Below are 27376 nucleotides of genomic sequence, written 5' to 3'. Positions count from 1 at the left end.
ATGTCACAGTGATCAGTGTCAGGGAAGGGGACAACACTCGTAGCCAGGAGCCTTTGGGATCCAGTCTCTGACACATCACTATCAGGAAGCCTGAGGACTCTCCAGGGGCCAGACCTGGTTGGCCCCACAGATATGAGATCAACCTGAGGTCACACTGACCAGAGAGGACACACAGATGGCAAAATGGAGTAAAATGAAATGAAAATGACATGAAATGGCTCTCAAGTAGTAGTTTCCCAGTACTGGCTCATTTTATTAGTCCTCGAATGCCATTTCTCAAAGAGCTAGAGGTGACTGTGGTATCGAAAATTGTCTTTTTAAATGCCTCTCTTTGGCTAAACAGAACACGAACCACCCAAGAAATCCAGAAATCTGGGAAGGCCTGTGGTAGACAGCCCTTGTCACATTAACGTGTCTGGTACTCCCAGTATTATGACTACTACTACTTTTATCATTACTACTGTGATTATTATATTATCATCTCCCACTATCATAACCAGAACCTGTGAGCAGGGTGTCAGGCTGGGTTCTTGGCATTCGCATTCACAAACTCTAAGACAGCTCCTGCCTATGAGGACTTACAGTTTCATGGGGGACATGAGCCCTGAAGGCATTGGGGAGCTCACCATACTGAGTGGAGTGTTAAAGGATGCCCATGAAGATTAGAGAACACTAAGTCTCTGGGAGCCTCTGGTGACCCGTCCCCGGGGCCCTGGCTCCCATTGTACTGGTTGGTTCTACTTTTTTATTTTTTTTATTTATTTTTTTTTAAAGATTTTATTTATTTATTTGTCAGAGAGAGAGAGGGAGAGAACGAACACAGGCAGACAGAGTGGCAGGCAGAGGCAGAGGGAGAAGCAGGCTCCCCACAGAACAAGGAGCCCGATGCGGGACTCGATCCCAGGACGCTGGGATCATGACCTGAGCCGAAGGCAGCGGCTTAACCCACTGAGCCACCCAGGCGTCCCTACTTTTTTATTTTTTTAAAAGATTTTATTTATTTGACAGAGTGACACAGCGAGAGAGGGAACCCAAGGAACCACTATACCACTATAGCTGGCCAACTATGGTTGGGAAATACTTCTACATTCCCCCTCTTAGAAGTCAGTGAAGGATCATGTGTGATAGTTGTACTTTGTGCCCTACTCTTACTTTCAGGGAGCCAGTCTAGCCCTCTTCCAAGACAATCCCTCTTACTACCTCTGCAGAGTAGGAAGTCGGTCGCGTGGTTGCCTACACCCGCAGCCAGCTAGTCCCAGGCACTCAAGCTGAACAAATCCATTTCAACCTCCTGACTCTGCATTTTATTTTATTTATTTTTATTTTTAATTTTTTTTAAAGATTTTATTTATTTGACAGAGAGAGATCACAAGTGGGCAGAGAGGCAAGCAGAGAGAGAGAGAGAGAGAGAGAGAGAGAGGAAGAAGCAGGCTCCCTGCAGAGCAGAGAGCCCTATGTGGGACTCGATCCCAGGACCCCGAGATCATGACCTGAGCCAAAGGCAGAGGTTCAACCCACTGAGCCACCCAGGTGCCCCCTGACTCTGCATTTTAGATTTAGAAAACTTGACTGACAGGCTTTGGGTCCTGGAGCAGTTAAGTAACACAGCACTGGGGGGGGCTGGGGGTAGGCTTCCATGCTGAGGAAACATTTTGGAGCTATTCGAAGTCATGAGCAAGAAGAGAGACTTGGTCTCTTGGGAGAAGAAGAGACTGGAGTAGATTTGCAGTGAAAATTTAAGGCAAGAAACCACATGAGGACAGAGATATCCCAAAATGATGGATAAGGCAATCCTGAGCTCTCATACCACTACAGAAACATCAAATTAGAGCACTGGAAAACACATACCTGTAGCCTACGCACATACCCAGGGAAAGAGAGAAAGACCTGAGAAGACCCTCAGCTTTCATCGGGGACTGATCTCTAAGCTCAGTGCAAGTCTGGCTACGTGTTGAAGGAGTGACCTGATATAGAGCCAAACTGCAAAGACTAGGAGAGGCGATCTTTGTGTTTGTTGTGTTTTTATTTTGGTTTGTTAGCTCCTAGTGTTCAAGGAAATCTCTGAAAATACTAGTTGAATGAAACTAAGGAACAGAGAGACTCCAGTGGCCACACATGGCAGGGAATACAGAATCAGAGTCTGCAAAACTGGTTAGGGAGAGTTTCCAAACAAATGGACTACTATAGACTTTAAAATGAAACACAAACAAACGAACAGACCAACCTAAACCAAAAAACCTTAGGGAACTGAGAGAATCTGATTTCCATATTTACTACTTTATATGATTCAAGTGTTTAGACTTCAACAAAAAATCACAAGGCATAGGAAGAAACAGGAACACATGGCCCATGGAAAGGAACAAAATAAGTTGACAGACACCCCAGATAGCCAAGACTTTTTCATAGTTTTGAAAAAGATGAACAGAGTCTCATACTATCTGATTTCAAAGAAGATTACAAAGCTATAGTAATTAGAACGGTGTGGTCACAACACAACAATAGACAGTGAGTGCAGTGGAACAGAACAGCGAGCCCAGAATTAAACCCTCACACATAGACCCTAAGCTCCCTTGATTACTCACAAGTGTGCCAAAACCATTCAATGGGCAGAGGGAAGTTTTTTCAACAAATGGTGCTGGGAAAAATGGATATTCACATGCAAAAGAATGAATTTGGACATTGACCTCACACCATTTATAAAAATTAACTCAAAATGGTTAATGGATCTAAATGTATGAGTTAAAACCCCAAAACTCTTAAAAGAAACCAGGGATAAATCTTCATGACTTTGGATTTGGCAATGGATTCTCAGATATATACCAAAAGCACAAGCAACCAAAGAAAAAGAGATTAATTGAATTTCATCAAATTAAAACTTTTTTGCATCAAAGGACAATATCAAGAAAGTGGAAAGACAATATACAGAATGGGAAAACATATTTGCAAAACATGTGTCTGAAAAAGGTTTGATATCCAGAATATCCTACAACTCAACAACAACAACAAAAACAAATAACTCGCTTTAAAAGAAATGGACAAAGGACTGAATAGATGTTTTTTCCCAGAGAATAAATATAAAAGGCCAATAAGCATATGAAAAGGTACTCAACTGTTACTAGCCATTAGGAAAATGCAAATCAAAACTGTAATGAAATATGCCACTTCATACCTACTAGGATGGCTATAAGTTAAAAAAAAAAAAAAAGGAAAACAAGTGTTGGCAAGGCCATGGTGAAACTGGGACCTGTGTGCATTACTGGTGTGAATGCAAAATGGTACACTCACTGTGGAAAACAGCATGGCGGTTCCTTAAAAATCTAAGGGTAGAAGTCTACTTCTGGGTATCTATACCTCCAAGAATTGAAAACAGAGACTCAGACAAACTTGTATGCCGGTGGTCATTTTGCAGAGTGGTAGAGAGTTTCTGTTTAGGGTAATGAAGAAACTTCACGAATAGTTAGTGCTAATGGTTGCACAGCACTGTGAATATAATTGATGCCACTGGACTGTACACTTAAAAATGACTAAAATGGTTTCTGGTTCCACATGGAAGGAGCTTGGAAGTCACCTCCCACCCTAAGAACAAGTTAAACACTGAATGGACAGAGAAATCAACAACTCTTCTGGATCCATGAAGGGAGGACACAGGGCAAACCATGGCGTCCAAGATTGGAGAGACAGCCAGGTGAACAGAGGGAATCTTGGCTTCCAGTGGTAGAGACTGAAAGTAGAAATCTCCACAGTGGGAACCAGTGCCCCAGTGGGGAACCAGAACTGCAGTTGATGAATTACTGGAGGCTCAGTGCTCACAACTCTGAGAGCTAAAATCTCCAGGGGGAGCCAGTCCTTGGGGGACCTCCATGGTCTCGTGAAGTTTATCTGCAGTAGAGCTCACAGGAGAATCCCCTGGTGGGGGGCGGGCAGGAAACCAACCTGAAATACACCAGAACATTCTGTTCTTTTTTAGGAGCCCTGACCTCAGGGGAAACTAGTTAACCAGAGGCTAACCTGCTAGGGTATTAAGCTAGGGTAACTGACCTTGGTAAGGGAAGTCTCTAACTGCCCCCAGCTCTAGCTTTGCCCATGGGAAAGGGGAAACACCCAATTCCAGCCCACTTGGGCCACCCTGTCCTCCTAAGGGTGAGAAAAACACTGAGACGTATGCCTGAGGCTCACAGTCCAGAGTCACTGCCTCACTAAAGGACAGAGACCTAATTGTAGGACTACAGAGCACCTATCCTCACCACACCTCATCACGACCTTACCAAGTGAGAGCCTGTTTGCAGCAGTGAGACATCACACCTAGCTGTTGAGAAAAATAACAAGCCATATCAAAAGGGAAAAAACACGATCAGAAGAGACAGAGCAAGCATCAGAACCAAACATGGCAGGGATGTTGGAATTAAAAATAGTTAAAATGAGGGTACTTGGGTGGCTCAGTTGGTTAAGCAACTGCCTTTGGCTCAGGTCATGATCCTAGAGTCCTAGGATCGAGTCCTGCATCAGGCTCCCTGTTTGGCAGGGAGTCTGCTTCTCCCTCTGACCTTTCTCCTCTCATTCTCTCTCAACTAAGTAAATAAATAAAACCTTAAAAAAAATAAAGTCACAAAATTTGTGTTATATGCATTTTAGCATGATAAAAAATTACGAAAAAGCAATCCCACAGACAACTAGTATTATAAACACATTAAATTTATTTATTTTGGGGGGGGTACCTGGGTGGCTCAATGGGTTGAGCCTCTGCCTTCGGCTTAGGTCATGATCTCAGGGTCCTGGGATAGAGCCCCACATCAGGATCTCTGCTCAGTGGGGAGGCTGTTTCCCCCTCTCTCTCTCTACTTGCCTCTCTGCCTGCTTGTGATCTCTCTCTGCCAAATAAATAAAAAAATACAATCTTTAAAAGAAATAAAAAAATAAAAAAATAAATTTATTTTTTTTTAAGATTTTATTTATTTATTTCAGAGGGAGAGAGCTTTCTGAGCAGGATTGGAGGGAGGGGCAGAGGGAGAAGCAGACTCCCTGCTAAGAAGGGACCCAACGTGGGGCTCGATCCCAGGACCCCAGGATTATGACCTGAGCCAAAGGCAGACGCTTAACCAACTGAGTCACCCAGGCGTCCCAACACATTAAATTTAAAAAGCAAAACCACATGGCCTCTGAGAAAGTGAGTTCTCAGTTCTGGAAAACTTTCAGCTCCTAGTTCCAGTTCCTCACAGGCTCATCACTACTTCTGGCCCCCGGGGTCTCTAAGACACCCCCATTGCTCAAATTATGTTTGTCTTCTCTTGAGCTTCCTCCAACAGGTTTCTGTTTTTGTAACCAAACGATCCCTGATTTGGAGCAACTTCATTTAATCTGGCCCTCTCTGTATGCATTTGTCCACAGGGTCCCCGACACCTGCTAACATTCAGTGGCTCCATGGGACCATTTTTAAGGGGGGGTGGGGACTGCCTGATTGTGTATGATGTTTCGAGACACAGCTTATCATCAGAGTGTTGTAGAATGTAGAATGCATCTCTAGGAAGTTGTTAAAAAGCTTTTTAAAACTAATTAACTTTACAAATTAACTGTAAATTATACATTATAATTTCTTTTAGAGCTACAAACCTCTTGGAGTACTGAATTCTGAGCTTGTATCTGTAGACTTTTTTTTTTTTTTCTTTACCAGCTGTGTACAGTCCTTCATTTTATTTCGAGCTTTCTCAGAAATCAGCTTAATTCTACGCACGGGATATGGTCCACCCTCAAGCACTGTGCATGCAGCAATTTTCACAACATGAAACCTTCTTTAATGTAATTTGTTTAATTTAATTTCCTTGATTGATGTGCCACCCACCCCAAGCCAGAATGTAAGCCTCGTGAGGCCAGGAGCCCTGTAATCTCATTCACTTTGATATTATTCCCAGCTCCTGGACACCGGGGACTCAAGAAATACCTGCGGCATGAAGGAATGACACCTTCCTGGCCCTCCTATCACTTTTCCCAAGGTCTACCAACCTGCAAACCCTCCAAGGTAGTTCCCAGACCAAGGTAGATGCAGACCTGTGGCCACGTTCTTCGTTTTTTTCCTTCCTTTTTCTCCAAGGATTTTTTTTTTTAGTTTGTTTGAAAGAGAGAGAATGTGAGAGGGTGAGAGAGATCATGAGCAGGGGGTAAGGATAGAGGGAGAAGCAGGCTCCCCACTGAGCAGGGATCCCCACACAGGGCTCTATCCCAGGACCTGGGATCATGTCCCCAGTCATAGGCAGGCGCTTAACCGACTGAGCCACCCAGGTGCCCCTGGGGCCACACTCTTTCTCTCCTTCTTTGAACCACTTGGTCCCCCATGTGCCAGGCCACCTCTTACATTTAGGCCATTCGGCAAGTAGCTCCTCTTGTTCTCCTTCTGAGAAACACACTCTGCTCCAAGGTGGTAATCAAATCTTTGCTGGTGGGCGCTTAGAACTTGTCGTACCCTTGGGGATGAGGAGGGCGCCATGGCACTCTGCTCCATCTGGTGACACACTTGGCACTGGAAAGGGCGTCCAACATGGTGCAGATGCAGGGGGCGGGTGAGGGAAAGGAGAGCGACACGCCTGAGTACCGGTGTGGCCTCCACTGAACAGGACGCAGAGTCCGGGGGAAGGGAGGCGCCTGCTAAGACACCATTTGCGGGGAAAATGCCATTTTGCTAGGAGCGAGGGCCCAGCACACGGCGGTGAGGCCTGGCGGCCATGGTGTATACCCGCCCAACACCCTCTCCTTCTGTGATGTGTCCAACAGCGGAATCTCGTGACACGGACGGCTTCCGGACGGAGGAAAAAGCAGGTGCGTGGCACTGTGCCCCTCACCAGTGCTTCACTGAGAGGCCATCCCCGCGGGTGGCTGCCGCCATGGGAGGGTCACACCCAGCTCACCCCCCATGGTGCTGCACCAACAGCCACGGCTCTGCCACAGGAGAGGGCTGCGTCCATGAAGGCCGTGGACAGGAAGGGAGCAGAGGCGGTGGACAAGACACAGGGCAGGTGAAAGCTCGCACGGGAGCTGGTCCCTAGAAGGTTCCCTCTGCTTCCCTTACAGGCAAACCTCTGCATCAAAGCTGCGTTTTCTCCCGGTGTTATCCCATGGATGTTTAGCTTGTCATAGTCTCCTGACGGTTTAAAGAAGAAAGGAAGTTTGGGAAGCCAGGGTCTATGATTTCTGGAGAGGGAGAACCCCAAGGCTCTCCTTGACTGAGCCTGGGGGAGGTTGCTGACTTCAGTTCATCCCCCAGAGGCTTCCCTCCCTGTGGCTTCCGGGAGACAACACTGAGTGGACATGGTGGTCAGCATGGGCCAGGGCCCTGGTCTGTTTTCTGAGAAGTGCCCCCTCTTGACTGTAGTGCCCTGGGGAGGGGTCCCAATGTCCATGAAATGGGGGGTGTTGTGGAGGTGGGAGGCAGGGCCCCCAAACCCCTGTGCCCTTCCTGCCTGATTGGAGAGGACAGCCACTCCATTATCTGCTGCTGGGCGGGGTGGGACCGCAGCCCCTCTGTATCTCTGACTCAGAGGCTGGGGCTCCACCTTCACCTTGGACTTGTGACTTTTAAGAGGAAGGGAGTAAGGTTTCTACACTGTTCTGTCCCTACTTGCCCACTCCTAGCTGGCCTACCCTCTTTGTATGAGCTACATGATGCACAACTCAGGCCTTGCAGCAGGAATCCCTGCGTGCTGTGATCTCCAGGGTTGGAAGGAACCATCCGAACTCCACTGGTTGTGTTAGGATAACGACGATAATGACTTCCCACCCTAATTTGTTTGGGTGATGCTCACACCTGTCCGGGTGATGCTCACACCTGTCTGTGTGATAGTCACACCTGTCTGGGTGATTCTCAGCTGGCTGGGTGGTACTCACAGGTGTCTCCTATACACTGATCCCTTCCCTACCAGCAGGGACAGGCGCGTCGAAAGTGTGTGGAGAAACGCCCATAACATGCAAAAGCCTAATTAGAGTGAATGACTTAAAATTCTTGGGTATTAATTATTGAACACTAGGTTTGGTGCTAAGTGTTTCTCATGCATTATTTCATTCACTTCTCCTAGTAACCCTCCGGAGGGAAGAAATGCCATTACCTTCACTCTGCAAGAGGAAGAGGTGACTGGGTGACGTCAGATCCTTTGCTTATCAAAGCAAAGGCAGAACGCCAGCCCAGGGCAGACAGACTCCAGAGCCTCAAACTGGTTACTGGGTTCTTTTTTTGAAGGACAGGTTTCATCTTAGGAAACCCCATTTCCTTGTTTTAGATCAGACAAATCCCTGTGGACAGAGCGGAGACAGCAAGTCCGTAGCCAGCTCCGGGAAGGCTCCAGGCTGGTCTATGGCTCTGGTTGAGGACACCTGCCTTCCTCCTTTCTTCCTCAGTCCCTCCTCTGTGCACAGCACTTTCCTCTACCTGCAGGCACTGGTGAGATACCAAAACATGGCCCATAAGACCTAAGGATGCTCCAGATGGAAAAGCCAGGGTAAACATAGATGGTTCTGATGAAGGTGCTGGGGGAGCAGGAAAGATACCCTGAAACTTCATGTGCATAGCAGAAGGGAGGCTGGAGATTCAGATAATCCGTGAGATCCTGTGATATCCCAGCTAGACAATTGGGAAGGAGTCCTGAGGGAACATTCCAGGTGGAGTTCCACACACAGACAGAGCTTGGAAAGCAGGATTAAAGACTCTTCAGTCTGGAATGATTTTCTTAAAAAGCAGTTGCTTATGTTAACTGATTTGAAGTCCCGGACTCATCGATGCTTGTCCTTTTCCTGGGTACGCATGCACGGCTGCTCTCAGGGAGATTTTAGAGAAGGAGCTCTTCTCCTGCTTTAGTAATTCATATTTTGGAATATGGTAAAAATCTGTCATTTGAAAATTTAGGGCTGTGACTGAAATCTGCAGCATCTTCCTGGAGTACAGGCCAAGTTGAATTGAAACAAGGCTTCCATGATTTCTCAGCTAAAGTTCTCGTAGCTCATCCTGGTGCCTTTCGAGAAGGACCTCCGGGCACTGGGGAGGCAGAGCATGTGCCGTCCATCTCTTGGTAGAGCCCAGTGATTGCCCCCCGGAGAGACCTTGCTGCCATCTCCCCCAGCATGGGCTCATCATTTTTAATGCTAGATGAATAAATAATGATGAGGGGTACTTAACATGTTGAGGGGTCATTAATTATTGCTGAAAGTCTGAGGGATTCTGGGGGAAACAAACAGCAAAGCACACAGATAGAGAGTAAAGATCTTCAAAATCACCACGATCACAATGAAGATGACGTAAGTAGATAATGATGGGATGTTTGAAATTACTTGTTGCCCTATTGCATTTCTTTGTTTCTTTCTTTTTCTTTTTTTTTTAAGATTTTATTTATTTATTTGAGAGAGATTGAGAGCACAAGCAGGGGGAGCAGCGGGCAGAAGGAGAAGTAGGCTTCTGCCGAGCAAGGAGCCCGATGTGGGACTCAATCCCAGGACCCTGGGATCATGACCGGAGCTGAAGGCAGACCCTTAACTGACTGCGCCCCCAGGCGTCCCGACCTACTGCATTTCTAAAGTTGTTGTTTTGCCTTTGGTGTCTTTTGTGTGAGAGCGATCTTGAGGCTTGAGGCAGTGGCAACCCAGTCTTGTATTTGGAGAAAAAACTCATTCTCTTGTATTGTCTGATGTATTCCCTGCACACAGGTCAGTCTCAATGTAAAAGAGATTTGAAGTGTTTCTAAGAACAGTCGTCCCCTTGGGGAACCCAGGGAAGGCTCCCAGAGGATGTTTTAATCCTGCTCTTGCGCTTTGATTTTCTTAAAGTACACTACTACTGAAGAGGGCCAAATAAAGGTGATTAACAGTCACCGCTGTACGTTACCAAGTGTTCCGGTTTCCCTTCTTCTAGACTGTTTGGATTGCATGCCGTATGACCCTTTTGAAGTCAGGCCATGTGATTTCTTTTGGCCGATATAGTGCGTGATGTGTGTCACTTCTAGTCTGCGGTTTTATGAACAGCGTGGGATTTGCTCTAGACTTCTCCTGCTTTGGCAGTCGTGGAAAGGTACGTCGAGATGGAGCCTCCATCATCTTCAGTCCCCTAGCTGGGACAGTGACTGGAGCCCCTCTCCGAGCCCATGTTATAGCAAGAGTGGGAAAGCTTTAGAGCAATAAGCTGCTCAGATTTGAGGGTGGTTTGTTTCAACAGCCCATCTTGACTGAAGCAACTTCAGGAACAGTGACTCTGTGTAAATCCGGGAGTGGGACCTGCCCTGCTGCTTGCTAATAAGAGGATGATTTTAAAAATATGTTCCCAAATTCCTCTGTACTCATCGTTCAAAAGGTAGAGCTCAGTTTTCTTTCTCTGAGTATGGGAACGAGGCTGATGCCATAATGTGAGGGGGCTTTGGGTTCCTCTTGGTTCTCTCTCCAGGTTCATTTGCTCTGGGGAAAGCCACTGACATGCAGGCCATCTGTGGAGAGCTCATGCAGTGAGAAACTGAGGCCTCCTGCCACCATCCATGTGAGCGTGCCATCTTGGAAAAACTCCTCCAGCTCTGGTCCAAACTTGAGATGAGGCAGCCCTCGCCAGCATCTTGGTTGCAATGCGATGAGAGACCGTGCGCTAAGCCATCCCCAAATTCTTGACCCAAAGAAGATGTGAGATAATAAATGTTTATTATATAAGCTACTAAGTATTGGGGTAATTTGTCATGCAGCAACAGGTAACTGGCAGAGCGGGGAAAGGAATAGACCCCAACACTTGGGAATTATAAAATTTACTTCTGGCCATGCTGACACTACATCTTGAGGTCTTCATGACCCATAATCTTCCCCATAATCTCCGGTATCTCTCAAAACTGGTCCAAATAAACATGAAATACAGTTTAAAAAGCAGTGAACTTGCCAGGCAATCACTGCTTCTAGGCAAATCCCTTCCTGCCCTTGCCCAACCTGATGGGTGACCCTAATTTCTTCCTCTGTAGCAATTCAAGCATTGCTACTGATCTCTTAAAAACTCGGATTCCCAAATAATTATGGGACTATCTCTAACGTTTCCCCTTCATTTTAGCACAAAGTAGTTTCTTAAACAACAGTGGTTGTTGTGGGTCATGGGAAGATCATCTTTATGACAGGTGAACTTTATTTTTGTATTTATTTGATCAGTTGTTAAGCTCCAGTGAAACGCAAAATAGTTTTTCAAGCAAACAGCAAGTCTTAGTAAGCACCTATGGTCAGCTCGAGACCAGAGCTGGGGGATGCCTGAATGTGGTATGAGCCCAGTGTTTGCCCATCAGGAGCTTAAGATGATCAGGCCCACATGAGACCAACCGAAGCAGGCATGATGAAATTCAAGGGGCAAATAGTGTGGTAAGAACTTGGCCTACGGTAATGGTCACACTTGCTCCCTGCAGACGGGTTATATATTCTCAAGCCTGAGCAGGACTGCCCCGGCCTGTGGTTTTATTCCCAGGAGGTGGGAGAGGTGGCTGCTTGGAAAGCACAGGGCCCAAGCAGGGCAGAGAGAGTACGAGCAGCCCCCGTTTCTCGCAAAGTGAGAGAGTTTGGAGGGACTTTGGACAAGGATGGCCTAGATGACCATTGACATTTATTCCAATCTAAGATTCCACGCTTCGGAGACTCTTTCACATCTGATTTATTATCTATATTATTTTATTTCCTCTTTCACATTTTAGAGTTTCTTTTTGTGTTAGTACTACTACTAGGAGCTCTTACTGAGCCATTTGCCATGGGCCAGAGTATACAGACTGCTTCATACGCAGAATCTGAATCTTTATGATAACAGAATAAAGGAAGACACGATGATCTTCATCTTATGAAGGAGAAATCCAAACTCCAAAAGTTTAAGTCACTTGGTTAGGTCCCAGAGCTTGGATGCGGCAAGATCAAGACTTGAGTCTGTTTTCCAGGTAGCCAAATCTGCCCTCCTCAACATTAACAGCTGGCTATCGTGGCTTTCTTTGCCCCACCTCATCCCACAGCTCAAGCTCTCTCCGCTGTGGAAGTGGCAGGAGAACTTTGGAGAAGGAACAGGCACTTCTCCATCAGGACCCCAGGGAGAAAGGGCCACCTGATCCTCTCAGCCAAGGCAGGACCACACTTGGGTGCTGGTCTCTGCAGTGTCAGGATCTCTGGGAACGATCCCCCTTCTAGAAACTGGAGATCCGCTCGTGTGCTGTGCAGGTGACCTTTATCTGACTCGCCCCAAATGCATTGCCAAGTTAAGTCTGGAGTTCTCTTCCTTAGTTCCTTCACTTAACAGCCTGCCCCTTAGCCCAGCTCCCCCAGTGGCCTAGAGAGCAAAAATGGGCATATGCTCCCAGCGTGGAGAGGGGGGCTCTGTTTAGGTCCCACTGGGCAGCAGGAACTGAGAAGTCATTGCATTCTGGGCTTGAGGGAAGTTCTGAAAACTGCTTTCATGTAAATAATAGGATCCAACAGAGAATGAATTTCTGGTCCATTATCCATGACTTCAGTTGACGTCCTAAAACATGAGGCCAAAGACCCAAGCAGTAAAATAATCCCCAAGGAATGCGCTGCCCAGAATGTCTTATTGCACTTACAAAAAGGAATTTGTAACCAAGACTGGGAGAAGGACCAAGGCCAGACCTTGTGCTGGGAAGAGCACAGTGTTATTGCGAATCAGCATCAATAATGAAAGCTCTGTACAGCTGTGCTTATGGGAAGTCACCGAGCGATTCCACTGGCAGTCGGCAAGAGAGGGCCAGCTCCCGCTGCCTCGCTGCCTCCCGCAGAGACACGAGGACAATTTGTTTGACTAGAATGACTCCCTTTGCTCCCGTCTCCCTCCTTCCACAGAGACTTGCTTCTCTGCCTTCGAGCTAGCATCTGTTTAGATCTGTCTATAGAAGGAAATCTCCGGTGGATGCTGGCTCTTCGAATTCACACACTGCTTAAGCTCGAGAGAAAGAAAGGACAGAAATCCCTCCCCAGATCTGAAGTTTCAGGATATGTGTGTTTGCTTCTATTTCTCTTCTTAGAATTCCAGGTTTAGTATCCACTAATGACAACCTGGTCCTACCAGGGATCACTAAAGGTTTGTGGAGGAGAGGGGCTGGGAGATAGGAAAGAGATTCGAAAGAAGGTGCGGGGAGGAAAAAGGTTCCTACAATGCAGCACTGATAGGAAACAGCACAGGAGGGTCTACCTAAGCAGACGAGGAGTGAACAGGCTTGGCTAGGCTCTGTGGTGGAGAGATCACACGGAACGCTCAAGCTGGACAGCCCTGTGCCCTGGGAGCGACCCTGAGGATACCCTTACCTCTGCTTAGCAGGTTGGGTAACAAGTCAAGCTCATCAGACGCTGGCACTGTGGGGGTCTTTGAATAGGGAACAAGAATGAAAAGAGAGAGAGAATGAGGGGGAGAGATGGAGAGAGGAAGGAAGTAATCTCCTAAAGTGAAATTATCCAGAGCAAGAAAAAAACCAATATATAGACGTGCTGAAATTAAAAAAAAAAAAGGGAGACTAAAGATTTTAAAAAATATTTTATTTATGTATTTTAGAAACAGCATGCACGCTCGTGAGATAGACAGAGAGAGAGAGGCAGAGAGAATTTAAAGGAGACTACATGCTGAGGCAAAGCCCTACATGGGGCCTGAACCCACCACCCTGAGATCATGACTTGAGCTGAAATCAAGAGTCTGGTGCCTAACCGACTGAGCCACCAAGGTGCCCCAAGATTGAAAATTTCTAGCAAGTAAAACATGATAAATGGAAAAAAGATAAGTGGACATTAATTATAAAGTCTTATAATAGTTAAAGTGTATAAAACATTATTGGTAGCCTCCTTTGTGTGTGTGTATGTGTGTGTGCACATGTGCATGTGTGTGTTAATTTCAGTGAACGCTGAAAAAGAAAACACGTTCACTTTCTGTCTCAGGTTCACACCCCCCTGTTTCAGCAGCTCCCAGGTGGCAGGTGCTGAGAACAGTGAGCTGGAAAAGGCCGGGTCCCTGTCCTCAGTGGGCCATGGGCCAGTGAGACAAGAGAGGAGCCGGATGTGGTATGAGGACCAAGAGTGATGCTCAAGTTATTTGGGAACCCAGAGATCTTTCTCTTAAGCCGCTGTGTTTCCATGGAGTTTTCCCTTAATTTCCCACCTTTCAGGTGTGTGAGGTGTCCTCTTGAGGATTTTCAGGATGCCTCATGACATCTCACAGGTGCAAGCTGACCTTGGCTCTCCAAGCAGAACTGAGCAGGCTGGGTAGCTCAGGGCGTACGGATGACATTTTGTGGAAGGGGGGGCTTTGTCGTGTCATTGAAGACGTGGAGCTCTCAAAAAGATTTCAGAGGATGCCTGAACCCTTTCATGAGAAGGGGATGTCCTTCTATTTCATGGGATGCCTTTATCCCTCTGCTTATGGACCCCATGAGGCTGGTCCGGTGGTGCGATCAGAGGTCTGGAGAGGTAACTCCAAGTCATGGCCAGATGGGCCTCACAGCAAGAAGTAAGAGGTCAGGCTCAGTGAGAAAATGAGTGTTTATGGAGCATGGGAAATTCATCAGGAACTTTCACGTGTACTTTTATCTCTTTTAATCCCATTAGAAGGTCAGTTAGGCAGGATGGAGTTAGGACGGAGTCAAACACCCACCCACGCTCTTGACTTTGAGGCCCGTGTTCTTTCAGGACATCAGGCACTTTTCAAACCCCTGGGAGGTCATAGGCATATCCTCGGGGAGTCTGTTGTAAGAATGTACCCAGGATTTATTTCTCTCGGGTATGGCAAGACACACAGATATGGAAATGACTCCTGAAAGAAGTTTTTATGCTCATATTAACTGGGAGGCCGGCCACACAGGGCCACGTGGAGAAGCACCAGCATTGGTCAGAAAGGCAGAGGCCAGGAAGGATGTGGGCGAGAGACTCTGCTGTGATTTCATGGGAAGGAACAGGTGCCTCAGGGTTACCAGGTTCGGGATTGGTTAGCTGAGTAAGGTTCAGTGAGCTCGGGGGCCCTGCGGCTGTCCCTAGCTGTCAGATCCTGGCCCTGGGTGCTTCTGGCAGGGCTGTAGTGGCCCAGAGCATGCGAGAGTGTCACAGAGGAGCTGACTGGTGTATGGGCTCTGGACTGAATGGCTTGCACTCGAAAAACTCCCTCTCTGGTACTTTGTTCACTCCTATCTCTAGGAATTGGCTAACCGTGGGAGGGGCAGTCCCTCCAAGGTTAGTAAGATCCCGGATGTCAGGGCATCCGAACACAGAAAATAAGAAATTCTAGTTAATAAGGAGTCCAACCATTCTCAATGAAAATATTAAAGTTATACTTTAATTTCGAAGATAAACTTCATATATATATGTATGTATGTAAGCATCTCTATTTTTTTCTTCTTCTGGATCATCGGGGTGACAAAAGCGAACACTGCTGCAGAAACTATATTTCTAAGCCTTAGCCCCCCTGGCGAGACTTATCGATCCCCCATTCATCACAAAATGAGAGAAGGAGCTCTAAGAAGACCTGTTGGAGGCCCAGTGACCTCCCCCCCGGCTCTGCAGATAGGAAGTGGGCAGTAATTTGTGCAGAGAGAATGGGGCTTGGGGGAGGACTGAGGCGGAACATGGCAGGGTGGGCATACCGAGTGGAAAGACAGCCTGCAAGCCTGGGGCCATATTCAGGCAGAGAAAATCTAGTGTCTTCAAAATAACATCTGATGTATTAGCATTACTGGGTGTAGCTTCATAGGCGTTTTTTGTCTTAGAGCTTTTTAACTATTCATATCTCTGCAAGGTTTTGTGGTTGCATAAGAGCTACAGACAGAATGTAAACCCAGCCTTACGTGTGTACTTTGTAAACAAAACACACACATAAAAAATGTAAAGACAAAACAAATCAACATCACAGAACTGTCAGAATTTCTTTTCAGACTGATAACAAAACCCCCGGGGGTTCCTCAGTTTGGATCTCAGCGGATCACAGGTCCCCCATGAGGCCTGCGGAGTTCTCCTCTGGGGGTGCTGGCTCAGTGAAAACACAGTCCCCGAGCCCACAGAGCAGCCTGGGCTGAGGCCGTGCACAGACGCACGCTTGACTTTCTCCTGTGTGTGGCAGGCGACAGTCCAGGGGTGGCTACAGTCAATGGGACAAAGATTATCGTGTTAAAATGCACACAGCATACTATTTACCATTTTAACCGTTCATGAATGCACACAAACACTTCAACATTGTTGTGTAAAAATCACTACTACCTATGCTCAAAACTTTTCCACACCTCTAACAAGAGTCTGTACCCATTAAGCTCTCCCCACCCCTACCCCCCAGCTTCTGGTGACCTCTCTTCTTCCCGTGTCTACAAATGTGCCTATGAAAGGTACCTCATATAAGTGGAAACATGCAATATTTCTCTGTGTCTGACTTATTTCACTCCGTATAATGTCCACGATGTTTCTCCATGTTGTAGCATGTGTCAGAACTTCATTCCTTTTTAAGGCTGAATAATAGTCCGTGTTTCCTTCCGACACTTCCGGTCACCAAAGGGGCGGAGGTTTTTCCCCATGCCAAGCAGTTCTCCATGACACCAATTGGGTGTCCTACAATTTAACTCAATTCTGACACTACACGGAGATATCGTCAGATCCCAGAGGTCAAGGGCTCAGTCCCACAAGACCACCCTCACTTCAGATGCGGATTACAAGTACTGGGTTCCCAGGTTACCCACAATTCCTTTCTTACTGGGCTACAATTTGAAGGTTTCTATGAACCCCTTCTCAGGTTTGATTAACTTGCTAGAGTGGCTCACAGAACTCAAGGAAACACTTACTTCCATTTACCAGTTTATTAAAGGATATGATCAAGGATCTTGGTGAATGGCCAGAAAAGGGTAAGGTCTGGGAGGCCCCTAAGAGCAGGAAGTTCTGTCCCTGTGGAGTTGGGGTGTGTCACCTCCCAGGGTGGGAATGTTCACCAGCCTGGAAAGCTCCTCGAATCCTCTACTGGTTAGGATTTTATGGAGGTTTCCTCACACAGGTGTGATCAATCATTAGCAGCATTCCTGGTCCCTCTCCCCTCTCCAGACAATGGAGGCGGTTGGGCTAAAAATGTTCAAGCTTCTAATTATGGCTCCATCTTTTTGGTGACCGCCTTCCATCCGGGAGCTGTCCGGGAGCCCACCCAGAGTTACCTCATTAGAACAAAAGATGCTCCTAGTGCTCCTATTGCTTAGGAAATTATAAGGGTTTTAGGGGTTCTGTGCTGGGAAGTGGGAGACAGATATGTAGATAGATAGATAGATAGATAGATATCTATATATATTTTCTATTATCTCACAATCCCACATTTTGTTTTTTTGTTCATCTGTCAATGAACAAACGTTTCCTCCTTTCAGTCATTGTGAAGAATGCTGAGGTGAACGTGGGTGAGCAAGTGTCTGCTTGGGTCCCTGATTGCCGTTCTTTTGCACACACAGGCAGAAGTGGAACTGCTGAGTCTTATGGCAATACTATGCTTAACCATTTGAGAAACAACCAAACTGTTTTCACAACATTTTCACCATTTTATATCCCTACCAGCCATAAATTAATGTTCCAATTTCTCTACCTCCTTACCAACACTTGTTATTTTCCTTTTGTTTGTTTTTTCAATTAGAGCCATCCTAATGGCTATGAAGTGGTATCTCATTATGGCCTTGATTTGCTTTTCCCTAATGACTAATCATATTGGGCATTTTTTTTGTGCTGATTGCCCTCTGTGTGTCTTCTTTGGAGAAATCTCTATTTTAGTCCTTTGTGCACCAAACATTGTCTTGCCTTCTCCCAAATGGTCCTTCATCCTCTTTGGTAACAGAACCCCAGCCTTGTTTGGGTCTCCCGCTCTGGGAAGGTGACCTAGGGAAGCTAGGTCCCTAGCTCAGGGCAAATCCTAAACTCTAGTCTACAAGCCAGTCACAGCGAGCCATTCCCCAAGCTGATGGTTTCGGGACGGGCGAATTCTGGCCAAGGAGACATAAGGGGAAGTTTGCTGGGGTTGGGTGGGGGACTTCTGAGAAAGATTTTTGCACAACTGAAAAGCGCACAAGAAAAAGGCGGTCCTTTCACTTCTGGATGCTGTTTGGAATGAGACGCCTGGAACCCTGCAGGCACCCTAACCACCATGAGAGAGGGTGTCCTGGAGAAGATAGCAGAACAGGAAGAGGAAGATCCCTGGTCCCCATAGAGGTTGCTGACTTGCCAGATTAGCCAAACTCAGAGCTGTCCCACCTTCTTTGAGACATCTTGTCACATGAGATCATACATCCCTGACTGATGAGGACATTGGAGTCAGGGTTTTCTGCTTCTTGTAGGCGCAAACATTAATTTAGTCACCAAATATTTATGCACCAAGTGTCATTTAATCTTTGCTAGAACTCTGAGAGCTCACAGTCTGCTGTAGAAGATGAGCGGGAGTGACATAAACCTTACATAATTAAGTATCAAAGGAAATCCACAGACAGTTCAGAGGGAGGAGTGAGACTGGGGGGCCCAGGCTGAAGTGGAGGTCACACCCGGAGGTCACATCATGACCTTGGAGGCAAACACAGGATGGGAAGAAGGGGAAGGCAAGGGAAGGGAAGGACTTTTTTCCCATCCTCCCTTGGTGACTTTTCCTCCCGAAAGAAAAAGAGAAAATGCACATCTGCCAAGGCTGGACGGAGGAACATCTGAGAGCGATTGAACACAAGCCTCTCCAGGCAAAGATCCGTTTGAAAACTTCACCCTCCCTGCCTTCCTTCAAACACAAACCGTTTTCAAAATATTCTAGTACATTTTTTGCAAACTGTTTTCATCATTTGGGGCTTGCTATCTCACCTAAAAGGAATGTGGGTTTTTTCAGTTCAGAGGTTTCAAATGTGATAGGAGGAAAGCATACACTTCATATGCTTATTAGTTTACTTTCATTTGTGAAGCGCTTATTCAGATTTTTGCCAATTTTTCTGCCAGGATCCGTAGGATCTCTCCTTTTCGCACTGATCCGTAGGAGTTCTTGATATGTTCTTTTTTATTTTTTTTTAAGATTTTATTTATTTATTTGAGAGAGAGAGTTCACAAGTAGGCAGAGAGGCAGGCAGAGAGAGAGGGGGAAGCAGGCTCCCCGCTGAGCAGAGAGCCCGATGTGGGACTCGATCCCAGGACCCTGAGATCATGACCTGAACCTAAGGCAGAGGCTTAACTCACTGAGCCACCCAGGCACCCATTGACATGCTCTTGACTTGAGCTTTTTATTACATATTTCAGATATCTTCTTTATTTTTTTATGGTATATTTTGTTGAACAGAAGTCATAAACGTTAATAGAGTCCAATATATAAATCTTTTCCTCTGTAGTTAGTAGTTTTCTTTGTTTGTTTGTTCTTCTTGACCTCAGAATCATGGAAACATTCTTCAATGTTATTCAATAAGCCTAATTACATACCTTTTACATTTTGATCTATAATCCGGCTGATACTACTTTCTATGTGGAATATAGATCAAGATTATTATTTGGGGGCTATTCAAATGGATATCTACTTGACCCAGCATTACATATTTTTATAAAAATCCTTTCCCCATTAAAAAAAAATAAAAAAATTAAAATATTTAAAATAAAAAAATAATTTCCTCATTGTTTCATGTGTCACTTCTATCATTAGTCAAGTGTCCCTGTAATATGGTTCTATTTCTAGACTCTCTGCACATTCTTGTCGCTGTCCTGCAGCGTCTTACTGGCACATTGTGATAAGTCTTAGTGTCTAGTTGTGTTTGTTCTCTACCTTTCTTCCTTTTTAAGTTTCTTTTAGCAATTCTTAGCTCTTGATATTTCAATATAAATAATAGAATCTGCTTATAGGTTTCTACTACCAATGCTGTCAGGACACTGATCAGATTTTCATTACATCTGTATAGACCACTTGGAAAGAATTGGAAAGAAACTCCAAATATTTGACCTTTCAACTCACAAATGTGGTATATTGTTTCATTTGTTTAATTTTTTAGTTTCTCTCAGGAATGTTTTACAGTTTACTGTGTAGAAGATTTATGCATCTTTGTTAGATGTATTACTAGCTATTTGATCTAAATGAAAATTTTTTTACTTCATTTAATAACTGATATTATGAAGAAATATAATTGACTTTTGTGTATTAACCTTGTATCCAGAAACCTTGCTAAATTTATTGATTAATTCTAATAAATGATATATAAATTCTTTTGGATTTTCTTTGTATAATATCATGTCATTTGGGAATAATGACAGTTTTATTTCTTTCATTCTCACTTATATATATTTTATTCCTGTGTGTTCCTTACATGCTTTATCTCACTGACTGAGATCTCTAGCATCTCATTTAACAGAAATTCAGATGGTAAGCAAATGTGTCTCATTCTTGATCTCAGAGGGTAAAACTTAATTTTAATATAACATTTGCTATATTTTAATCAGATAAAGAAAATTTCATTCTATTGCTAAGTTTAAGGTCTTTTAAAAAAATCATGAATAAGCCTTGAATTTTATAAAATGTTATTTCTTGTTCTATGGAGATGATTCTATGATTTTTTCCTTCATTAGTTATTAACTAATACATTGAACTGGTTAATGTGATTAATTATCTGAATTGATTTTCAAATGTCAGACTAACCTTGAAACTTGATCTTGATAGATTATTTTTTATGTGTATGGCTGGGTTCAATTTGCTAAGATTTTGTGTAGGGTTTTTGACTCTTCGTTCACGAGAGAATGATGGGTAGCTTTCCTTCTCGCTCTTAGAACAGGGAGGACCATGACAATCCAGTCGGGGATACAGCTGGTTCAAAGATGGCTGTCCAGCTTGTGAGGGTCACTAATTTCCAGTTCAGTCTTTCCTGCCCCGCTGCCATCTTGGGACTCCACTTACACCAAGAATATCTTGCAGGCACCCTGCGCCTTGGTATGTCCTTTTTCAATTTCTATCCCCCTTGTCTTGTGGAAGTACCCCAAGATCTGCTGAGCTTCTCAGCCTGTTTCCTTCTAGAACTGGCTGCGGCCTCGCAGGGCCTGTGAGCCTAGGCGCTGGCCTCACCTCTCTCGAGTCTACCTCACTTTCACTGTGTTGGTGGCTCAGACATGGTTTGTTTTTATGTCTTTCTATTTTGTCCAGCTCTTCCAATTCTTCTCAATGGAAAAATTGGCCCAAACAATGGTCAGTCATTACCCTCATTTCCTTTTAATCCCAGACCCCCCACTTCCTCTAGACCTCAGCCCTTCCCACCCAGACTGGTTGGGCCTGCCTGCTGTTAGGCTGTGTCCCTGCCCCATCCTCTACACCACTGATGGACTGCTCTGTGTCAAGCATGGCCTTGCACATGTCACCCTCCCACTTACAAGCCTGCCATGACTTCCATAAGCCTGCAGGATAAAGCCTTCTTTCTAAGCCCCAACCTCAAAAACTTTGAATGGATGGTCCCCCCATGTCCCAGGGCTGCCACTCCCCCATCCCCCTTCCCATATTTCCCCTAAGCCACCCTCCATGCCAGTTCATGGGTTTACTCACAGTTTTCAGAGTGCATTAGATGTGTTTCTGTCTCTGAGCCTTTCCCCTCGGCTCTCCTGCCTAGAACACTCCTCCTCGTGCTTGTGGTTGCCCTGGTCTGCCTTTCCTCTGTGGTTGATTCAAGTCCCCTCGCCTATGAAGTTGTCTTGACTTCCATACACTGGGACTCTCTCCATCCCAAGAGTGTCCACAATGCTTTTTTGCCTTTCAGATGGTAAAATAGCAAGTCTGTGTCATTCATTGATTTATCTGTGTGTTGACCCCAACAAGCTGGGTGATCTTCAGAGAAGTCAACCCTTCGACCCTTTTGTAGGCCTGATAGCTGGCACGGACAGAAGCTCAGTGGTCGTAGATGCTTTGTGTGATGACAACCATGGTTTGCGTTGGAGCTGTCCATCAAGCACTTCGGGCTCCTGCCTGGTCCAGGCTGGGGCGGTGCACCCCCATCCTTTCTTAAATGAAATGGTGCCATGTTACTGGCTTTAGCTTATGAAATGTGGGTAGAAAACATGTAATTCTTCAAAGGAGAAGGTCCAAAAGCCAGTGCACAGAGTGCCTCCTATGTTTGTAAAACAGAAGCCCTGCCCACCTACCTCAGTGTCATAAAATGATTAAAGATAGACTTTTCCTCTCATAAGTTACTGAAAGCTTGATCTTGTCTGTAACCATGCATGGCTGGTGATAGTGAGGTTGCTGCTCCTGATGGTGACAGAGATGAGGGGAAAAAAAGCAAATGAAGCTGAGGATCTCACTTTCTATCACGTCACTCAAGCACCCCTTTTCAGTTGGCCAGTCCCAACGATCTTGCCCCTGAAGTGGCATAAAAATCCGCCTAAATAAAGATGACAACAAAACCCGAGGCAGCCTTTTTAAAAATTGTTCAAGTAGCAAACCACTTAAAATTGCAGAACAATTCCTTCTTCAGTAACTCCATGAGACCGTAAGAATGAAAGCTACCTTTGAATACTTGTTCATGTTCTGGGTACCTTCTCCATTGTCTTGACCTTCAGAACGACTTGGCAAGGTGGACCCCATTAGTCCCCACTTTGCAGTTCACAGACGGAAGCCTCGAGAGGCAGAGTGATGTTCGTGGGGCCACGCAGCTGGTAGTCTGGGGTGAGGCTGGGTCTCTGATGGTGATCCACCACCTCTGAAGCCCACAATCCTTCCTCTTGGTGTGCCGTCCTCCCCCATTCTGTTACATTCAATTGCAGTATGTGAAGTACTAGCAGACTGCTTTCCTGTATTCCAAGTGTCTATTATAAATGATGAGCAGATGAACACATAAAAAGTAAACGATTAAAATTAGTTTAATTAGCTATTTATGATTTTGTCCATGTATTAATTTTGTCCCATTTCCATTTGTTTTGTTCTCTGCTACCTCTTAGCAGATAAGTCGTAGGAGGCATTCAAGTTTCAAGAAAACTTTATGGGAGGAATTTGAAAATAGAGAATGTCCTTTCTATTAATTTAATTTTAGTTTTGTTGGGGGGAAAAATTCCTGTATTATTTCATTTTAGCCCAGGGAAACCTGGGGGGAGGCCCGGGGCTATGGGAGCACCATTTAAGAAGCGCTTGGTCTTGTCTCTGCTATTCTGTCCCCGATCTGACCTTGCTCCCTCCCCTCCAGCTCCAAGAGTAGACAATTCGGTCAGTGGGTGGGAGTCAGCCCTTGGCTTCCTGGAGAATGTCCACATGGATGGGCCGCTTGAATTGAACCTTTTTTGTGATGTTAAACCCTGGGGTATCTTCTAACTGGGCTGGGGCCATTACCTCATTTCACAAATACTGTAAGGGTCAGAGAATTTCTAAACTTCTGGCCCAAGGGCAGAACTGATATCCTGGCCTCCTTCCTGCCTTGCCCTTAGTTCTTCAAATAATCTTATTTCAGGCACCTATCCTTTATGCCACACTCTTGGGGCAGTCGTCCTATCAGGTTTCATAGACAGCAAGCTCCAAATTCAGGTAGGCATTCACGTTCTGACCTTGCCGCTCACCAGCTCTGTCCTTGGGCAAGTCACCGGGCCCTGTTAAGCTTCAATCATCTTTTGTTTTAAATGGGTGATAATGACACATAGGGTTATTTTAAATATTGAATGAAAATACTTGGTACCTAATAAATACTCAATGACTGTTAACTGCAATTTTAACACTGTAAACTCTTTCAGAAACTGTAGCATAACAAGTTTAAAATGCCCACTCTATGCTACTTGTGCATGTAAGAGGGTTGACTTAAAGCTTCTTCATCCATTCATTCAAAAAATGCATAGTGAGCGTCCACCTGTGCCAGGCTCTGTGGGGCCCACACAGCTACGGGGCTACACTGAGGAGCCATAGATTAATGGGATTCTGTGACACAGATCCAACTCTGGCTGAGGTGAGAATGGCAGCGCCATATTGGTTTCAAATGTGGCTAGTTACTGGCTACCATCTGATGAGCAACAACAAAAGTTGACTAAATTCCTTTGGTGGAATATGACAGAAAAAGGTTAAATCCAGGGTTAGGGTCTTTCAGAACTAAAACCTGATGTTACCTCAGGTGACATCACTTAATAAATAATGGCCATGAAATATCATCAGTGCTCTTGTAAAGATAGTAGAGGAAACAGGAAGAAAAGATTTATTCGGTAGGTGGTAATGGTTGCCCACCTTCTTGACCTGTGATGTGCATGTGTGTTGGACCTGTGACATGTGTGCTCAGTGACACGTGACCTGAGTCCTTATGACCTGTGACATAAGTGCTTGATGGTCAGCTTCCCTGGGACTCTTCACTGCCCTATTAGAAATTCCTGTACTTCAGGGCACCTGGGTAGCTCAGTTGGTCAAGTGTCCAGCTCTTGGTTTAGGCTCAGGTCATGATCTCAGGGCCATGAGACTGAGCCCCACCTTGGGCTCTGCGCCCAGCGGGGAGTCTGCTTAAGAGTCTCTCTCTCTCTATCTCCCTCTGCCCCTGCCCAAATAAATAAATAAATCTTAAAAGAAAAGAATTAAATGGGATAACGTAAACCCTCCAGACGCATGAGCCTTCTTCCCTTGGAAAGAAGGACACCATATATATCCCAGTAGCCCTGGTCAACTAATATATGACTCTTCCTGAGCAGAGAGAATCTCAAAGAAGGAAAGAGAAGGTAGGGAAAGGATCTGGCAGAGGATGAAAGGTGTCAGTGAGGAGACAGTTTAGAAAACACAAAAGTTGGGGCACCTGGGTTGCTCAGTTGGTTAAGTGACGAACTCTGGATTTCAGCTCAGGTCATGATCTCAGGGGCATGGGATTGAGCCTTACGTCAGACTCTGCTCTCAGCATGAAGTCTGTCCTTCTTCCTCTGTTCCTCCCCCACTCTCTTTCTCTGTCTTTGTCTCTCTTAAATAAATAAATAAATAAATTCTTTTTTTTTAAAAGATTTTATTTATTTATTTACAGACAGAGATCACAAGCAGGCAGAGAAAGCCCGATATGGGGGCTCAATCCCAGGACCCTGAGATCATGACCTGAGCCGAAGGCAGAGGCTTTAACCCACTGAGCCACCCAGGTGCCCCTAAATAAATAAATTCTTAAAAAAAAAATAAAAAGAAAACACAAAAGTTGAAGTCAGGAGTCTTCTCCCTAACAAAGGACACATGGGCACCTTGCCCTGGCCCAGTGGTTAGTTCTTCTGATTTCCTGTCCTTCCTTAGGTCAAGTCTCTCCTTCCTTCCCCCTCCTTGCAGCTTCCAGTAAAGTCTAAGAGGCACGGAGCTGCAACAAGGGGCTGAGTCATTCTCATCTGAGCCTCTGTTTTCCTGAGGGCCCCAGGACCATTAGTTCTTCTAGAATAGTCCTCAGTTTCTGCAGCAGCCAAGACTTTTCCCGCTTCTCAGGTCACATCATTGCTCTGCCCTGAGCTTCCTGCTTTTACTTCCTTCCTGATGCCCTATTCCAGACCAGTTCCAGTAACCAGACACAGACTGCGCCCGGGCGGCCCACTCTCAGCTGTCTGCACGTGGCTACCCTGTCAGGGACAGTCTGCACTGTGGGTTCTTCTGGCCTCCCGCCTTTTCCACCTCTTCTGCCTCCCCTTCCCTCTCCTCGGTCTGCTTCACACCCAGCACCCCCAAACGCAATTCTTGTGTCTGCAAAAATTCCCGTACTATCTGTATTGTTCACACACGAATTCTGCTTCTGGGCTTCATTAGTTCTGTCTCAACCCTGGGAGGAAAGGAGAGCCACCCATCAGCGTTCTGGTTGTGTGCGGCGCGTTCAGTAATTGTTTTCATAAGTTAACGAATCAGTATTTATCTCAGGAGATTAAATAAGGAGTTACTTCATTCGTTTTTCATCCATTCCCTCCCAAGAGCCCCCTCCGTGCCAAGCCCTCCTCGGGGTCCTCCGGCCCAGGACACGTTAGGAAGCTCGGCCCCCAACTGCCCTGCAGAAGAGACATGTGGCATCTAAGACACGGAGCTTGGAGGTGAGTTTTCAGCCTGAAAAACAGCAGCCTCGGACATGTCGCCTGGGGAAGTGTATTCCAGCTGCCCGGGCTGCAGTGACACACTCTGAGGGATGATGTTTCTACGGGTCCTGCAGGCACTAGGCAGGGTGTGCGAGGGTCGGGACGCAGCTTCTCTATCAGTTTGGCTCTTTTCACACGGAAGGCCCTGCCGGGCTTGCTGACCCCTCCGGTGTCTCTGTCCATGTCCTCTGTGTTGTCCCCGCCAGGGAGGACCTCCAAGAGCTGAAAGCTGTAGTCACTGCTCTCATAAAGGCGCTGCCCAAACTGGGAGTGTTGGTGCCCCATTGCCACACCAGGGCCGAGCTCTGTTAATACAATGTGACTTGGGTGTCCTGTCGGTGACAACCATACATGATCGGTTTCTCGAAACCTGACAAGCAGCTGCTGGTGCCACCTTCCCAAATGAAGTCTGGGCCTTTGTGTGCATCAGCCTGAGCTGTTCTGCCTGTCCCCCAAGGGCCCGCCAGCAAGGGCCGCCTGGGGCCACTTGCGCAGAGCCTGAGAACAAGGTGAGGGGTTCAGGCTCAGTTCTAGAAAATGGCTAGTGTGGCCCCAGGAGAGTCATCTCTTGCCTTGGCCTCAGCACCCCCATCTCGTCTCTTCTGTCCTGATCCTTCTGTCCAGCCGGAAGCACAGGCTGAGCTTCGTGGGGAAGAAGCTGAGTCTGCTTCTGAGTTTCATTGCTGCTGGCTCCCAGCCCCCTCCCTCCTGGCAGGTGGGCCATCCAGGACACTCTACCGTGAGCCTGTGGGGTCCCCAGCTGTTTGTCCCCTCGATAACTGCCACAAGAAAACCCACCCACAAACTTGAAATTGAAATCTGGTGCTTTATTTCTGTCATTTTCTGAAGGGTGGCAGCAGATTTTCTATTTAAAATTCTGCTCCTTTTCTTTGAAGCCCGATTCTCTCTAAAGTTGGGATGACAGGATCTGCTCCTCGCCATTTGGGGTAACTTCATCGCAGATTTTCGAGATCCAGGCCTGGATTACTGTCACCTAAGCTTCTGGTCTGCAGGGCTCTCCAGGGCAGGAGGGGGTCTGGGTAGGTGAACGGCGCAGATGCCGGCGAGGAAGGAACCTTCCCCTCCACCTTCCCGGGACGCTTGCCCGTTGCTCTGCTGGCTCCCTCACTGGCGTCCGCTCTCTTCTCAGCTCTCCTGTAAACAAACTCCCAGGAAGGGGTTGGCAAACATTCCTTTTCTCTCTGGGTTATAGCAGATAAGACTGTGTGTGCAACTCCTCAAACATGTTTTTAAAAGGGTCAAGGCCTCCATTTAAAAGAAAGTATCTCTGATTATGGAATTTCAGGCCTTGGAACATAATGAGAGGATATGTGTGTATGTGTGTTATTTGTGTGTGGTGTATGTGTGTGTGGTGTGTGTGTGTGTGTGTGTG

This window comes from Enhydra lutris, unplaced genomic scaffold (genome assembly GCF_002288905.1).
Source record: "Enhydra lutris kenyoni isolate GAN:26980312 unplaced genomic scaffold, ASM228890v2 scaffoldscaffold76, whole genome shotgun sequence".
Lineage (NCBI taxonomy): Eukaryota > Metazoa > Chordata > Mammalia > Carnivora > Mustelidae > Enhydra > Enhydra lutris.
The sequence above is the reverse complement of the archived record's forward strand: the minus strand, read 5'-3'. Positions refer to the sequence as shown.